Consider the following 18,091-nt stretch of genomic DNA (forward strand, 5'->3'; position numbering starts at 1 on the left):
CCTTCCTTGTACATAGGACTTGTAACTTGCGTAATGTTTTGGCCTTGAGGTCCTCTCCAGTGGCACAAGCAGTGAGTAATCAGCAGGACCTCTAGTCGTTCAAGCAGGACCGAAGGCACAGTCAGATAAGACCATGACCAGGAGTGGGCAGTGCACAAGGTCTCAAGTGAGCATTGATTGGCTTCCTAGACTAGAATGCAAGCTCTGCAAGGGCAGGGGCTGATCTGAGTCACCACTGAACCCCCAGGGTCTGGATCAGTGCCTGGCACACAGTCTCAAGGTGGTAAATATGTGCTTAATAAGTAAATAAAAGGTTTGGGTAAGTGTTTGAACTTTGCTAATCGCCCCAGTGGGAAGAACTATAGGGAAATTCACAAATTTGCCTTCTGTTAACATTTTAACTTGGAACAATCATTGTCTGAGAGCAACTCTGCAGTTAAAAACACGACGGACCGGTGAAAATCAAACATACTTGGGAAACCCAACCCAAACACAATTTAATTGAGTAAGTGGCCACTAATGGCCTGGAACCAAGGACCAGCCTCTTCAATAAAAGGGATAATTCACTCATGTGTGTGCTCCTGGTTCTCCACTAATGCTGGGACTTTGGGCAGTTTCCATCTTTAGCTGGAGGGGCTGGGTCAGTTGGGAACAAGGCACCCACAGGGAGCAGTGGAGGGTGATGAAGCCTGGGAGTAGGGCAGCCAAGTCTCAGCTGGCAGCAACATCAAAGAGGGATTTGGGGCTAGTAGGCCTGATTCTGAGCGAGTGACAGCCATATAACTGGAACCAAGGGGGGGGGGGGGGGGCAAAAAGCCCGTCCTGACTAAAAATATCCTGATGCTTGCCAAAATAAAGGAAATTCTCACCATTAATGTCACCCTTGGGTTTGAAGTCTTGAGGATCCTTGTTAAAATGAAGAGTCTTTCTCAGAAAGGGAACTGTTTAGTTTTACTCAGAGAAGGAACATGATGACCTGCCCAGCGTGGTCCGAATTGTGGGGGGCTTCTGGGAGAAGTGACCTGGGCTGACTAATTAGAGACTGGTAGGGTGCTGCCTCACAATGGGTTCTGGCTAAGTGGTGGCCTTGGGCTTTCAGGGGACAGGCAAATATGCCCAAATATTCCTGGACTCACTGTCAAGAAAGCAAACTGCATGAGTGGGCAGCTCAAAGAGTAGTAGAGTTTATGACCAAGGAGATTGTTTTCTCCTGCTCTTCTCGGTAAACACAAGCAAACTGTTTTGAAGACCCTGTGAGGAGCAACGATATGTCCAAACCTTATTGGGGACATTTATCATCAGTGCTCTCTGTCCACGGGCATCTCATTTGCTTGCTCATCAAAGCATCTTCCCTAGACATATCCTCCTCAAGTTCCACTTACTCATTTATAAGTTGGCAGAGGTGAGAAATTGACCTCCTGGAAGGCTCCGTGACTGATAGGAGGTTGACGTGTTCTTCCCCGGGGTAATTTCTTTCTACCAAGAGACTCCTGCTAACTCAAAGGAATGAGCCTGGGGGTGGGGGTGGGGGGAGGCGGGGAGGAAATGCCAGGCAGAAGGGCAGGTTGCTGGGGGAGCTTTCTTTGGCCATTTTCCGCCACTCTCTGTTGGCAGGTTCCTTCTCTGCCTGTGCACCAGGCGGCCCTGGCGGCAGACAGAATCTTCACACCAGAGCTGGACAGGGCAGCCCTTGCCCCTCAGCATCCCTCCTTCTTGCCCTCGTAAAATTCTGGCAAAACCTCATCCCTGGAGCCCCACTCTGGCTTGACCAGGTGAAGGCCAACTGCCTGACACCAGACAGAGCTGGGCTGATGGAGGGAGGCAGGGGAGTAGGGCTGGGCAGCCCCCCAACACCCCCGGGGTCCTGTCGTGAGGCGCTGACAGCTGGGAGAGGACCTGAAACCAGTTAGCCTGGGGCTCCCAGCCAGCAGTGTATTTTCATCTTGTTTTGACTGGGACTGTCCTCCCCTGTGTAAACAGTCCATGTCAGGGGGAAGAAAATGTAGAACAGCTTAAAATAGGTGGGTGGAATGCATCCCACCCATGAATCACCAGCACAGGGAATGCCCTGCAGGTGGGCCTTGCTTTAAGCAAACCTGACATATGAAAACCTCAATTTCACAACAGGGCAGGGATGGACAGCTGTTAGGTCTTCACCTATCACTGGGAGAACTCAGAGCCACGTCTGGTCCAAATAACATCGGCAGCTCCCACATAGTAATTGCTTAGCGGGCACTGTGCTAAAAGCGTTATATACGTTAGCCTTTTGAACCTTGTCAAGAGTTGGACAGTTGAAAGTAGGAGATGGGTATCATATTATCATTAGGCCCATTTTGCAGATGAGGAAACTGAAGCTCCGAGAGATTAAGTGACTTGTCTACGGTCACCCAGCTACTAAGCGGCAAAGGCCAGATGTGAACCCCTGGTGTGTAATTCTAACGCTCTGGGCTGTCTCTAGCTGGGCATTTCGCTTCGTTTTGAGGAGATTTCCATGCAGGGCTGCATTCTAGGCACGAATGTCCCTTCCCACTGAAGCCCCTTTGTCACAGCTGCAGGGGAAATGGAAACAGGCTCTTATCAGGGTCAGGGTGGGGAAGCCCTCCGGTGGGGGCTGGTTCTTTCCATTGACTAAAGGCTTTCTGTTCCAATTCCCTGGAAGAGGGGAGCGCCCCTGCGTGCCAGCATGGGATGGATCTACACTTCAGTTCAGGGGCTGGCAGACTGTTGAAGGACAACTGCTTGATCAGGCTCAGGGAAGGTTTCTCGGCAATCACTACTAAGTACAAACGACTCAGACACCAGGCTGGGGAAGGGACAAAAGACTCAGTATAATCCAGTATAAGGAAAGACCGAATGTAAACATGTATTTTGAAACAAAATGTCACCAACCACGCTGTTGGTGCAAGGTTGGCCCCCAGGCTAAACAGTGAAGCAGGAGTCTGTCTTCAGAACTTTCCTGCTTCCTTTTCAGGTACCTTCCTCTTGCTTGTCCCCTCAGGCGACCTGTGCCCTCCTGCTGCCTGGCGTTTCATGGGGCCCCTCACTCCCGTCGGGGGAGGGGGGTGCCCTGACATCCGTAGCAATGCCCCCTTTACGGGAGACTCCCAGTCTCCCTCCCCCAAATCAAACGTACCTAGCCTTTGGGTCAATCCTAAAGGACAAACCGGAGAAGTGTGTTTGCATAAATGGCAGGTAATGGCTTAAAAGGTTCTCCTCCAGCAGATCACAGGGGCTTTACCCCACAGATTTCAGTCAGTGGTCTCATTTTAGGCATGGGTGGGGAGTGGGGGTGGGGAGAGAACAAGCTGGAGAGGGCAAAAGTGGGAGGGGGAGATTGCTCCTCAGTGATCTTCAAATCTTGCCAGGTAGGCCACCTGCACCTCTGACTATAGGTGAGCCTGGCTCTACACAGAGGGATGAATCGTACTCCCTTATACTTGTGCTATATTCTTTCCAGAATGTGCTGCAAAGACCACTGGCATAGTAGTCAGGAGACCTAGGTGCTGGCCTGCTTTTGCCCCTGGCTACCAGAACAATCTTGGAAAAGTCCTGTAACTACTCCGAGCCCCAGTTTCCTTAAATGTAAAATGAAAGGATCAGGGGTGCAAATTTATGTTTATCTGGGTGCTTAATTGATGAGTGATACCTCTTTTTAGAATAGGAGCTCCATGACACTATATACCAAGGGCCTGTAACAGTGTCTGGCACACAGTATGTGCTTTAAAAATGGAATAACTGACTGACTGAATGAATGAATGGTGAAAGTAACTTCTATGCTTGTTCTCAGTTCTCATAGCCCCAAGCCTTGATCCCCCATGCAGCTATTTACAGCCGTGCCTCTGAGTGGAGAGGCCCAGGCCAAAGGTTGGGTGAGGCCTTCAGGCCCTTGCCCTTAGGACCATCGGGTGCAGGGGCAGCCTGCACTGTGGAGGGGCAGCCTCTGGGACCAAAGGCTGCAGGCAAGAGCTTCCATGAGGCCCAGGAGGCTTGCAGGATGCTGGATGGGGGGTGGTGAGGGTTGTAGGAAGGGCAGGGCCGGTCAGGAGGAGTCAGGAGAGTAACTTTTACACAGTTTTCTGTAAAACGGGAAGCCAAGATAACAGACCTGATGGATGTCTGGGCTGAGGTAGGAAAAGTGCCGGAGTTGCATGGTGACTCAAGGTCAGGAGCTGGAATGGGGCCCAGAGCTCTCAAGCCTCAGTTCACCCCCTTGGGACTGGCCCTTGGCTCCAGGCCAGCTCCCTGAATAGCTCCCCCACCCCCACCCACCCCTCCACAATTCCAGCTTCTTCGGCCAACCTGCTTCCTTGTACAGCGGCTGCCTCCCCCCCCCCCGACTCCCCCACGGCTACATGGAAGTCCTCCCCCCACCTCCCTCCAAGAATTCTGGTGCAGTCACCCATTAGAGCTCTCCCAGGCCCGCTGCTGGGCAGACTTGCCCCCTTCTCCGTGTAGCCCATTCGCCTTAGGCAAAAGGGAAAAGTTTGCCAGCACTGCCTGCCTCCCCTCCCCTCCCTTCCCCTCCCAACACATCCCCTGCCCTCCCCTCCCCTGCCCCACTCCATGGCCAGGGCCCTCTCCTAGGAACACTGAGGTACTGAGATCTTCTCCCATGCCCCAACTCTTTCCTCCAGCACCCTTTCACGTTTTAACAGGGGCCACAGTTTCAATCCAAAAGAATGAATCTTTAAGAGTGAAATTTCAGGTATTAGTGAACAGAGAGACAGATTTGGTTGCCTCCATACTCTGGATGCTCATTAGGCCAATTCTGGCCTTTGCTGCCCTGGGAGTCAGGAGACCAAAGTTCTGGTCCCATCTTTTCCATTAAAACTGTCTGTGTGACTTTGGGCAAGTCACTTAATCTCTCTGAGCCTCAGTTTCTTCATCTGTCAAATGGGAGTAATTACCCCATGCCCACCTTGGCAGGCTGTTAGGAAAATTAAAGGAGACCGTGTGTGTGTGTGTGTGTGTGTGTGTGGCAGAGAGAGAGCGAGCGAGCGCGAGAGACAGCGACAGACAGACAGACAGACAGACAGATGGACAGGAGGTGCTTTCTAAAGGGCAAGGTCCTGGACATATATCAGAGATTATTATGTCTCCCCTCTGCTGGCTTGATGGACTCATTCAGGTTATGTGGTAGAGCCCTCTTAATTTTTTTAAGATTGGTCCTGAGCTAACATCTGTTGCCAATCATTTTTTTTTCTTCTTCTCCCCAAAGCCCCCCAGTACATAGTTGTATATTTTAGTTGCAGGTCCTTCGGGCTCTGCTGTGTAGGACGCCGCATCAGCACAGCTTGATGAGCAGTGCTAGGTCCATGCCGAGGATCTGAACTGGCGAAACCCTGGGCTACTAAAGCGGAGTGTGCGAACTTAACCACTTAACCACAGGACTGGCCCAGATGGAGCCCTCTTTACAAAAAACGCCAGTATGCCTTGGGCCTGCCCCTTTCCTCTCTCCCATCCGCTGTCTCTCCTCCAGGGCTTGGCCCTTAGCCAGATTTAGTCTCTTGTGCACCTCCGCTCAGCTTTAAGAACATGTCCTGCCACCACCACCCCCGTCCCCCCTCCCAACCCCATCCTGTTGCCCTCGGGCCTTCCCTCACCATGCAAGGGCCTTTTACCACTCTGTCTCCGTCTCTGCCCAGGGCCATCGGTGTGCCAAATGACCCCGCTCTCCCAGTCCTGACTTCAGTCCGTTCCTATCAAAGATTTTAAGAGGAAGGACTAAGGGAGGGCGGTAATGACTGAACTTGACAATTTGCTACACAGGCTGAACACAATGCAGAATACCCAGCATGCGCTCAAGAAACACACCACTGTTTGGTGACATATGCTGGGGGAGATTTGGGGGAGGAGCCTGCTTTGGGGCCCCTGAAAACATGCCAGATAGGCAATTGCCTGCTCCACCTCTAGATTGCCAGGCCGTGCCCGCCTGCTCTTTCCACCCATTTTCCCCTTTACCTCTCAACCCAGAGAATGGGCTGGGCTCTTTCAACTCTAGGACCTGCATGCTAGAATGAGATTTCAGGCTTCCCTGGCCTAGTGCCACCGAGTTTCTCTGGTGACCTCACCTTTCCCCCAGGGACGAGAGGCTGGGAGCAGTTTGGGGCACCCTCTGAATTTCCCAGCTTAAGCAATCAGCTCCCTCTGAAGGGCCGCACCCAAGAGTCCCTTCACCTGAGGAAACTTGGGTTTCCCTTCCCAGAATTAGGGGCCCCTGAGCATTTTCTAGGGGCTGGAAAATGACACCCACCACAGCTCAGCTCGGATCTAATAGCTCTGCTCCTATACTAGGCGATGGCAGTGCCCCTGGCTGGAATGTCTGTTGGTTTGGCAAATACTGGGGAGAGAGTTTCTCCCAAATTGTGGGGGCAAACCCCTTACTTTCATCTGAATGCTCCTTCAGGGCCTTCATTTCAACCCTCCTCTTCCCAAAGGAGGAAATTAGTAGCAAAAGGTGACCTTTCTAAGCCTTGCCAGGGAACTGGTGACAGGGTGGCAATTCATGGCCTCATTTTGTTGGCCCCTGCCACCTGTCTCCCTCCCTCCGCCTGCTTCTGGGGCCCCATGTTGGCAGGCAGGTCAAGAGGAGGTGGGACTCTCTGGAGAAGCCACCTGGGAAAGCTGGTCCTATAATGGAGGTGACAAAGGTGGTCTCAGAGACCCAAAGTTCAGCAGCTGAAGCAGTCACAAGATTCTGTACCAGGCACTGTGCCAAGTGCTTTTTGTGCATTATTTCATGTATTCCTCTCAACAACCCTATGTAAAAAAAATTTTTTTTTGTAGAGGCTAGATGAGGAAATAGAAGCTCAGGGATGTTGTGACCAGCTCAAGGTCATACAGCTAGAGCTGGGATTTGAGGACCTAGTTGAGTCTAGAACACACACTCCTCATCTTTCCCCAGCCCTTACTGCCCCTGCCCCTGCCCCAAGCATAGGCCCTGCAGCTGAAGGGCCCAACAGGCACCCTCCAGCATGGTTCAGCCTCCCAAGGTCCAGGGAGCCTCAGTTACCTGGAATTGGTTTTTCTTCACTCTATTTTTTTCTCTAAGAGGCCAAGAATTCCAATCAGGGATTTGTTTAAGAGCATCCAACATATGGAGCAGGGTTTACACAAGAGTACTGGGCTCTGAATCAGGAGAGAGACCAACTTCCGCTCCTGGCCCTGCCGTGAAATCGTCGTGTGACCCTAGGCAAGTTGAATTCCCGTGCAGGGCCTCGGTTTCCACACCTGCCCAGACTCTATGTCCGTTCGTGGGCAGGGATCAGTGATGTCTGTAATCCTTGGCCTACTTAGCATCTTCTGGCCTCTTTTTGTTGTGTTTTGTGTTCCCATATCTTCTGAGAGATGGAAGGAACCTTGAAGATCAACCACTTCAATTCTCTCCTTTTATGGGTGAGGAAACTGAAATTTGGATAGAGCAAACGACTTGTCCAAGGTCACACAGCCAGGCAGGGGCAGAGCCAATACTCCATCCAGGTCTGTCTGGTTCTGGGGCTACTGCTCCTTTACTCTGCTCCCTTGCCCTTTAGGTAAGGTCTTTAGGTAGCCCACCAGCTGCCATTGCTTTCTCCTTTTCCAAATGCCACCTACTGTCCATGTCACACCACTGGGCATTAATTCTATTCCCTAATTGTTTCTCATGTGTATATCTAGGTTTCCCAACAAGAAAGTAATTTGGGGGGCAGGGAGCTAACCCATTTATCCCATTTGAATGAAGTACAAAGAGGGGAAGTGACCTGCCTAAGGTCATACAGCTCATTAGTGGTAGAATTGGGAAGAGGATCTAGGCCTTGGAGTCTCCACTGGGAGCACCTCTCTTGCTCTCCTGTTTTCCCCCTTCTGGACTGTACTGGACTGTTTCGTTCTTGCTCCTTCGTTTCTTCTTTATATTCTTCTCCTTCCTAACTTCAGCATTGTTTACAAACCTGGATTTTCGAGCTGGAAGGGACCTCAGGGATCATTTAGTTCCATCTATATCATTTAACATATGAGAAAACTGAGACCAGGAGAGGGGAGGTCATTTGCTTGAAATCAGACAGCTAATTAGTGACCCAGTTGGGATGCAAGCCCAAGTCACCAACTCCTAGTTCAGTGCTCTTTCAGCCACCCTTTTCCTGTCTGAGATTTATGCCTAGAGTCCTTCTTGCTTGAAAATGCCCTCTTCCCTGACCTCCAGGTCCAGCAAGGTCTGAGAGCGCTTGGGCCTGGCGTCATACAGAGTCCCTGGGGAAAGGTGGAAGGAGCAGAGAGGCCTGTAACCACCCCCACCCTCCCACATCCCACCCCTGGAGGCCCCAGCCTGGCCTTGCCGGGAGTGGTAACTATCAAGTGTGTGTTGAGATAAAGCCATAGCCTCTTGGATTCTCGGTTCATGGCCTAGACAGTGGCGTCAAAGCCCCAGCCGGCTGCGAAACGAGGTCAGTTCACTGTCCTCCCAATGGAAAAATCTTGTAAAATCAATAGCACTTATAATGTCAACAGACCCGGAGACCTTTCCTCTGTTTGTTTTTTCCTCCTGGGCTGCTCTTTCTCACCCACCCTGCTGTGAAGGCATAGACAACACGGGAATCTGGCAAGCGAAGCTGCAAAGGCCAGACCACAGCTCCCAGAGCCCCTGAACCAAAGGGGGAGAGGGGGCATGCTGAGGCATGAGTGACTTGTGAAGACCCCAGCCAAGGCCCTCCTGGCTCCCTCAGGCAATGTTAATGAGATCCAAGGTCCTCCCTGGCAATTAGCACCTAGTTGGGAATAACCAGAAGCTGCCCAGAGCTCCAGTGGAGATTCTGGAAGCTCAGTCCTACCTCAGCTTGCCACACTGGGACTTCACTAAGGAAGAGAACAACTAGAAAGCCAATTAGACAACACCATGGGGCTTTCCTGCACTGAAAAGTGTCTGAGGCCTGCAGACTAGAGTAGATGTTGGCCCTTTTCCCAGACATCCTTCTCCTGCCCCCAGTGGGTGCAGCCTCCCTTCCCGCCATGCACACAGAGGGTGGCTGCCCCCATGTTGTTATTTGCATGGTCACAAACGAGCTTCTTCCTCCTTTCCTCAAACTAGTCCTACCGCAGAGCCTGAAATTTCCAGCATCAAATGTAGTCTTTTATATGAAAATGTGAATTTATTCCAGCCTGGATTCATTTGACAAATATTTATTGAATACCTACTCTGTGTCAGGCACTGGTAGCTTTTATCAATTGTGTTTTGTGCTACTGAAGACTACTGTACCTCATGAGTCCTCACTGAGCATGTAGGGCCAGATGAAATCGCAGATTTGCTGCTACCAGGCAGAGGAAGCTCGGAGAGGAGATATGAAGGTAGGTTTGGAGAATAAGCATGTGTCACGGTGTGGCTCTCTGGAGACTGGAGATATTGAGGCCTGGGCACCTAGGGTAGTGAGCTGGGAGACACCTCTTCCATACAAACTCTTAGGACCAGGGACAAACATCACACCCCAGAGAAGGCGTTCTAGGTGGCCGCAAGAGGCAGAAGTGAGGACAATCACAGAGCCTTCCACAGCTAAGGGACAACTGGGCCTTCTGCCCTCAGTCCTCACGGCAGGGATCCTTGCCTGTTGGCCTCCCAAGCAAGGCAAAGGACAGGACATTCTGGAAGAAGCAGTTCTCTCTTTTCTGATACGTCTCCTAGGCACCTGAGTTTGGGTCCTTTGCTGGCCAAGATGTATCTAAGGTATTTAAAGGCATCTAGGGATCTCTTCAGTGGAAAGATGTTCTGGTTAAACACCACCCCCCCACCTCCCAAATGCAGGAACTAGATTTTGTAGCTCATCTTCTCCTAGGCAAGGTCTTGGCCCTGTGCCTGCTCCCCCAACCCTGCCCTCTGGGTGATCTTGCTCAAGGACGCCAAGGGAGTTGGTGGCAGGGGCTGGGAGCAGAGCCCAGGTTTCCTGGATCCTGGCCTGGCACTCCTGCCACCAGACCCTGCTGCCTCGCCCTCTCCTCTCTTGCCCTTTGTGCTCTGTCTGCACCCTCTGGAGGCGCGTGCCCCACACCCACTAGCTTTCACTGGGCGAGATGTTTCTGTCCAACACCAGTCAGCACTTCAGCCATATGGGACATAGGGAGTCTGGCTGTCTGCTGCCCATGGGGCCAGACCCAGATAGGGAGAGGAAGGGCAGGCCACTTTGCTGGTCTGAGACCTGAAAAGCTGGCTCCCTAAGGAAGTCATTTTTTTTTTTAACCAGGGCCCTAAGTGCGGCCCCTAAGCTTGGCATCCCAAAGCTAGGTCCAGGTCACTGTGGGGCCCCTACTCCCAGGCTTGTTGCTATGACACATGGTTCTACAAGTGCTGAGCGGCATTGTCAGGGCCGGATGCAAACAGCACGCAGCAGGGTCTAGCTGTGAGCCAGTTGGCCAGCTGACATTTCAGGGTCCAAAGAGCTTGTGTGTACTGGACAAGCTGTTTATTGTGGTCTTGGCACTGCCCGACCCTTCAGACAGCAACAAATGCTCCCAAACTGGGAAAGAAGAGGAAATAAGGAATCAGCCGTAGCCAAAGAAGACCTGGAATCTCTTCCCTTACACCATTTGCTCCCTGCAGCTGACGTGCTGCTGGTGCCAACCATCGGAAGTGCCCCTGTGAGGGAACTGGAGGGGGCAAGCCCCACAAACCTCCATTCGTGAAGACCTAGATCACAAGTCATGAACATGCCCACATCAGCATCCTTCTGACTGCCCAGCTCTCAGAGGCCGCTGCTGATGGAAGGTCAAGCAGTCAGTATTTGGCTTAGGAATGAGAAATCTTGATGGCACAAAGTTTAAATGTGCAGAGGAACTGGTACCCCAAGGCTGCAGGCTCTAGACACACACACACGCACACACATCCTCAGGGAGACGGTCATCAACAGGCCATGATGGAAATGGTCCTTTCGAACCCTGCTCTGGATCTTTCAGATTCACTCAGGGTTGAGAAAATGTGGCAAGAACATGTGTATTAGAGCACAGAGTGGGGTGGACAGGACAAAGAAGACCTCAAATGAGGGAAGCCAGGAAGCCAGAGTCCAGAGAAGTTGTGGGGAAGGTGGAGCTTCCCAGAAGACATTTGGCCCCATCCATGCTGAGAAGCCAGTCTAGTCTGGCCTATGGCTTGAGGGGAAGCCCTGCTTGGGACGGACAGAATCAGGGATATGGGGTTGAACTCTGCCTCAGGCTCTTGACTTCCACACCTTGTTCAACCCAGGATTGTGGCTGCCAGGGCTGGACAAATGGAACTGCCCTGTGTCTTCTGAGTGTCCTGGTCAGGGCCTCCAGGTTGTCTATGGTTTAGCACAGAGTCACTTCTATCAGCCCAGCTGTGTGCGAAAGACAGTCTCAATCCACACACATACACACACACACACACCCCACACACGACAGTAACAGTGAACACCAGCAGTTAACATTCGTTGAGTGGCTACTTTGCACCAAACGCAGTTCAAACCACTTCATATCCAGTATATCTATTACCTCAATTAACCCTCCTGTAGGATTGATATTATTTGTATCATTCTCAGTTTACAGCTGGGGAATCTGATGCTCAGACAGGCGAAATAACTTACTCAAAGTCCCACCAGGTAAGGTGAGTGGATGAATAGGGATTCATATCGAGGTCTGTCTGGCTCCAAAGCCTGTGCTCAGTACACCACGTGGTCCTTGTGACTAAGTGTACGAATGTGCCCATTTGTACAAAAAGTCTCAGGGAAAGAAGGAAGAGAAGGGTAAGAGGGAAGATCCAGGAGCGTAGCCTTGGAAGAAGAACCACAATGATGGGAGAGATGGTGGGCGATGGTGTGAAAGAGGGAGGATGGGCAGCAGAATGCCCACCAGATGTCAGAAGCTAAGACTATCTAAGTTTGCAGCCTCATTCCTCTTGGTATCCCCCATACCCCCAGCATGGTGTCTGCCATCACACTGGAACTCACCCAGTATAACTGCTAAAGAAAAAATAAGCTAACGTGGCAACCTTGGTGAATACACAGAGACCAAGTTGCTGCCTCCTACTTGGGAAGACCCAAGCTTTAAAGTGATTACTCCCAAGGCCAGGCCACCAGACATTACTTAAGCTCCTAGCACCTGGCAGGAGAACCCAACAGGGCCCCTGGCCTTGAGACATGGCCAGGCTGGCAGGGTAGATGTTAGATTTTCCTTGAGCCATCCCCAGAGGTCAACTGGGGTGAGAGGTGCAGGCTGTGCACAGTCAGGGAACAGAATGAAGCCTCTAGGCTTCCCCAGGGACAGGGCTGCTGCCTTCAGCTCCGCTCACAGCGCTAGGCAGCCCCACTGGCATCTTTCTCTACTGGGCTGCTTCTACAAATACAGCTTGGAGCAGCCTTTCAGGGCTGTGCTGGCCACTTTAGCTGGCAAACTAGGAGCCTGAAATGGGTGAGGGCTGGGAGAAAGGGTGAAGCCACAGGAAGTTACCCTTGCCCTTTCTCTCTCCTTACAGTCTGCCAGTGGGCCCCCCTTAGGAAGGAGAGAACATCCTTCTTCAGAGATCTCCCCCACCAGCACATCGTTTCCTCCCTTCCTGGGAAGCCCAAGGCTTAGAGAAATGAATCCAAGTAATTAACTAATTAATGAATATGGATGGAAAAGTTGCTGAGCTTGCTGGAAAACACCCTGTTGCCGCCAACACACACAGCCCAGCCAGGCACTTGCCTCCCACTGTGGGCGAAAAGGAGGCTACAGGAGGAGTACACGACTGTATCTCCCCAAGGCTCCAGCTGCAGCAGAAGCGCTTGCTGCCCCGCAGCCCCTTGCCCAATGCCAGGAGACCTGCTTCTGAGCAGCACATCCCCTTGCAAGGACAGCCTCCCCCTCTCCAGCTGGGGCTTCGATCTGCTCAGTGACTCAGCGTCCAGGGTACTCTGTGTGGTCCAAGGAAGTCCATCTGTGGGCTCTCCCAATGCAAAGTGCAAGGCTGCAGGAGAAGAATGGATGAAGATAGGAGAAGGGGAGAGAAAAGGAGAAGGAGAGACCCAGAGGCACACACAGCTGGCAGGAGCCCATCTCCAGCTGTTGGGCGGGCTGTTTCCTTTGATAAAGCACTTGGCAGTACTCCCAGTTCTGTAGTTTCTGGCCTACGAAAGCACACCCGGAGCACGAGCCTGCCTGTGGGAGGACTTCAGCCTTGCTTTGTTTTCTTTCTTTCTTTCTTTCTTTTTTTATGATTTAGAAAATGCCCCCACCCCCCTCCAAGGACGCTTGTCCCTCCCCCTACCTGGGCAAAGTGAAGTTATACCAACAGGTGATGTGGGCTAGGCCACCAGTGTGTCTTCACAGAAAGTCAGAGCCACAGAGTTTCACTTGACGGCCTGGAATGAGTATGCAGTGAGGCCTTGGCATACGCGTGTGTGTGTGTGTGTGTGTGTGTGAGAGAGAGAGAGAGAGAGAGAGAGAGAGGGCGGGGGGGGGGGGGGGGGGGGCGGGGAGAGGAGAGAGAGAGAGAGAGAGAGAGACCATGCGTGTTTGTTTTTGTCTGAGAGGCTGTGCTTGTTTGTTGTGGCTGACTCTGTCTTCTGTGTGGCACATCATCACTGTTCTCCCCGCCTAGGCTCCTTCCAGCTCACCAGTGTTTCCCTGGAAAGGACTGGGAAACAGGGGGAGTCCCAGGGTCACGTGATCACACGGGAAAACAAGCCCTCCCTCCAACCCCTGGCCCTCCATGGCTCCAAGGAAGCCTGCTTCCTCCCTCCCTCATAAAATGAGGAGTCAGGCTTGAAGGGCTCCAAGGTCCCTTGGAGGAAGCAGAGCGTGTAGCCTCACAGAGCCCCCTGCCTCCTCCTTTCCCCCAGGTTCATTTACAGCCTAATGACAAACCATCCCCGAGCCCACAGTTTGACCAACCCCCACAGTGCCTCCATCAATCTGAGTTTCCCAGATTCCTGAGCGGAACTTGATCCGGCCCAGGGACCTGCATGGCTCTTCACATTGTCCCCGGAAGTCCCCGCTTCTTGGGAGCCCCAAGCACAGCGCCCACTCCCACACTCAGCCGGCCCCGTGGCGCCCAGCAGCTGGGGTCTGCAAGGGGGCCTCTCGGGGTCAGTTCCCAAGGCCACCACCGAGGGGAGGCGGCCCTGCCCAGCCCAGTCAGGCGAGGGATGGCGGCTCCAGCAGGAGCCACTGAACGTCCTCTGCAGCTTGAGGGGGAGGCGGTCGCTCCATGTGGAGCAGCTCAGGGCGGCCATGAGCAACTGACTCCCACCCCACATTCCTGCATTCACGGCCCAAACCAGAGTGGCCGTTGGCCCTTAGCGATGGGAGAAACCAGTTGGTAAGAAGCAAACGCAACACAAAAACAAACACAGCCTGGGAACTTTGGACCAGCTTCCAAACTCAAAGTCCTCAAACGTCCCTTGTCCCCCATCCCCCCCAAAAGGGTTAACCTCGTGAGAAAATGGAGGACACTTAGACTCCAGGATGGCACAGCCAGATGGTACCTCACGGATCGTCTAGTCCCACTATTTCATCTTACATATGGGAAAACTGAGGTCTAGAGTGGGAAAGTGGCTAGAAGAAGAGCTGGCACTAGAAGTCAGGGAACTATCCCAAAGACAGCCTGGCCCTGGTTGGAAGAAGATATACCAACCTGAGGCCCAAGCAGGAACTTTTGGACTCAGAAGCTGTAGACCCAGCTCCGAGCTGAAGTGGGCAGTGCAGCCTGACGAACTGTAGAGTGGCCCTGAGGGTGGTGTGGGGCTGTGAGCACTCTAGACCCCTTTCACCTGTCATCAGACAGGCCTGTTGACACTGCTGGGCCAGGTGGGTATCACACCTGGTGCTCAATGTCAAGCCTGAGTTGGGCTGGAGGTCTCTGCTCTTCCCTGCCTTCACCCTTTCTAGAGTGCTCTTCCTACTGAGAGCTCAAGCTTTGGAAGGGGGTAGAAGCCCAGCCCTAGCTTTTCCACTGGTTGGGGGAGCAGGGTGAGGACAAAGTCAGGTATGCGGACTCTACTGCTCCTTTGGGATTCAGAGCCCACCTTGCTCCTCCCCATCCCAGATGCAATACTCCAGTTGTGAACATGAAAGAGGAAATGGGTGGGTGGGAATGTCCACCAGCTTCGAGGTGATAAGCCATGGATAGTTTTCTTAACTTTGAGCAAGCTCTGGGCCAGATTGTAGGCAGATGGCAAGGTCCACAAGGCTGACCCTGACATGTTCAGGCCAAAATTAAATCAATGGCGTCTGTGCTCAAGCCATGGGCTGGGGCTGAAGCTGAGTTGATCCCGCCCTCTCTGACATGGCCAACCCTCCACTACTAGAAGCCACCAGCCCTTCACTACAGCCAGCGTGGAAATAGCACATGCTGTTTTCTGAGACAGGGTGACCTGGATATCTGGGAGAAGCTCCATTAAAATAAAGAGGTCAGCATGGAAGACAGTCATGCCCACTACTTTCAATACTTAAACATATGCTTTGGAACCTACTCTAACCACTTCCATTCTCCTTGTTCTTGCTGAGGGTGAGACAGACAGAACTAGGTCCTTCTTGACCTTCTACTCATGAAGTTCTGCACCAAGATTCCAGACAGTTGCAACTGCCACTTAATTTCACCTATCATTTTATAGAGCCCATCATTTTATAGGATATTTTAGTATGTGTTATTTTGCATTTGTGAACACATATCTTTATAATTGTTCTTGAGTGATTTCTCTGCATGTATTCCATTTCCCCAACTTGACCCAAAGCTCCTGAAGGGTGGGAAGCAGGCCTTTGGTAGTTTTTTCTCCCCTCCTCCCTCCTCCTGTGGCACTCAGGACAGTGGTGTGGCCAAGAGGACGGTTTCAATAGTGCTTGTTCAACTCAGTAACAACAATTGGGGAGGCCAGTATAATTTCTGAATTCATCTGCAACTGTATCCAGTGATGACGGAAATCTGCAGCTGGATGTATTTTTTGCAGCAAAGAAAGAGCTATTCTTGAAGGGAGGGCCACCCAAAGCCAGCATGTCAGTTGATTTAACTACCTCTTCCCTGTCCCATCTTGATGAAATAACGAATCAGCAGTTGTGACAAGGGTGGGGTGCCTCCCACCAAGCAGCCATTAAGCCCAAGAGCTGGACATTCCATTTCCCAGCATCCTCTACTCTGTTTCATCCATCTCTTTGGCAACAGGAGGTTAGGCTGCTTTCTAGGTTTGTTTCCAAGAAGTGGCAGTCTCCCTGAATCTACCTGTGTGACTACATCGGATCCAGAGTGAGTTATTACTAGAAAATTATTTGAAGTTAGGGACCATGTTTGTTCACTAATAGATATTAACATATACCTTGTTTATGGGTTTACTTAGAAGAAGATATAAGAGGACTGGTTTTGATGGTGGACACACATTTATGGATGGGAATCCTGAGTATTTAGAAATACTTTTCTTAAAACACTCATTCCAATCAGAACTGTTTCTAGGTTTTCCTTCTCTCCTGTTTCAAAAATGGCCTCACAGACTGAGCAGCTAGAACTCTTTCATTTCTAACAGGAAGAATTCAAAGGCAGCCTGGAGACATAGCTAAAACTGAGAATTTAGCTAATATCTCTAAAGAGTGAACTACTTACTATTAACCAAGTCATTAATTAGGGTCATATTTAGACTTTGTCAGCCTCAAACATCTGTTTGTTTAAACCTAGGTCACTTTAGTTTATTACAGTTCTAGCCACTGGTGAGATAATCTGCTTAGATTTCACAAGTATGTGTGAATTGCCTACCTCAGCCCTTATTTTCACAGAATAGGAGTTCTCTTGAAGGCACAGGGTCAGACTAAAGATAATAAATGATTTTCCTTCTCAATAGAACTAAAAACAAGGCTTTAATTAATTCACCAACATTCTAGGATTGAATATCTCTATTACATTTCTTAATGATGTTAATCTGTCCAAGGGTGACCCACAGGATTCCCATAGATCCAAGAACAATCTTTAGGCAGACATTTCATTGGCTCGAAGATTGTTTCCCAATCATTGAGCACTGCCCTTCTCAACAGTGGAGTCACCCCCACTTGTTGGTAGAGACTGCAGGTGGCCTGGGAGAAGGGGCAGTGGTGGGGGGGGAGCATAATAGAGATCATGAAACAGAGAAAGGCCGGTGGGGGGTGGGGCGGCGGGTGGGGGGCGAAATGCACACTAGAAAATATCTCCCTAAGAAGGACGAAGGAGAGGCAGAAAACTTAAGGTGGTCTGGGAGTGGAGAAAAGGGAATAGTGGCTAAGATAGTTCCCCCAGGCAAGCCTAAGACTTGAGGATAGTCCAGACATATACACCCTCACAAACTCTCACCAGACACACACACACACACACACACACAGAGGCACACATACCTCTTTCACATATACCTTCCTCACCCTGGCTCTCAAGTCCCATATACGGGAATAGACTCAGATGGAGTTATACACACAAGCCACACACACAAGAACACCAACCCTCCCAGACACCATGCTCCCAGTTGTCCCTTCACAAACACAGGTATCCCTCCCCCCACTATAAATATATTTACCATACATTTTTCCATACCTTTTGTGCATATGATTTAAACATTTTTTATGTACACCCACATAGTAACCCAAACGCCATCCACACACCCAAGTCCTGACATATGTACACAGCTACACACATACACAAATTCATACACATCCTCCTTCCCAACAAAGGCAAAACAAGTTTGTGCTCAGTAACTTCCAGTGCTTTCTTCTTTGGTGGATGGGATTTGAAGGAGTGCCTGGAGAGCTAGGTGAATTGGAGAAGTGCTTTTTCTAGTGGTTCTTAGTATGGTGGAAAAGTCTATCAAGGACATTTGAAATCCCTCACAGAGTTCACTCCCTTGGCCTATAGACAAGACACCAGTGGTAACCTTTAGTGACTGCCAAAAGCTTCTAAGACTCTCTTAGTCCTGCTATGCTAGCTGACCTTTGCAAGGAATCCTGGGTATTTTGAACGAAGAACATTTAGTATAAGAAACAAAACAAAAACAAAAATCTTTCCCTGACATTTAAGAACAATACTAAAGTGTCTGTCTAAATTCACCTGGCAGGCCTGGCAAGATGGTGACGAAAAAGTTGATGTTAAAGTCTACCAGCCCTGGTTATCTTCTTGGAGCCTGTTCCCTTCCCC

At 51.0% G+C, this 18,091-nt stretch overlaps 1 protein-coding gene and 1 long non-coding RNA gene across 5 annotated transcripts in view; one reads left to right on the forward strand and one right to left on the reverse strand.

The window, feature by feature from the left end:
- Positions 1-18,091, reverse strand: part of TSC22D3 (TSC22 domain family member 3) — a 60,528-nt gene that overhangs the window by 14,676 nt on the left and 27,761 nt on the right. The window lies entirely within an intron of this gene.
- The window catches only part of LOC138921734 (uncharacterized), a 52,904-nt gene continuing 50,904 nt past the window's right edge, over positions 16,092-18,091 (forward strand). Inside the window, exon 1 of the long non-coding RNA XR_011434581.1 lies at positions 16,092-16,192. This is a non-coding gene — a long non-coding RNA (uncharacterized lncRNA). The remainder of the gene's footprint in view (positions 16,193-18,091) is intronic.

The sequence above is a fragment of the Equus caballus genome, chromosome X, assembly GCF_041296265.1.
Source record: "Equus caballus isolate H_3958 breed thoroughbred chromosome X, TB-T2T, whole genome shotgun sequence".
Taxonomy (NCBI): domain Eukaryota; kingdom Metazoa; phylum Chordata; class Mammalia; order Perissodactyla; family Equidae; genus Equus; species Equus caballus.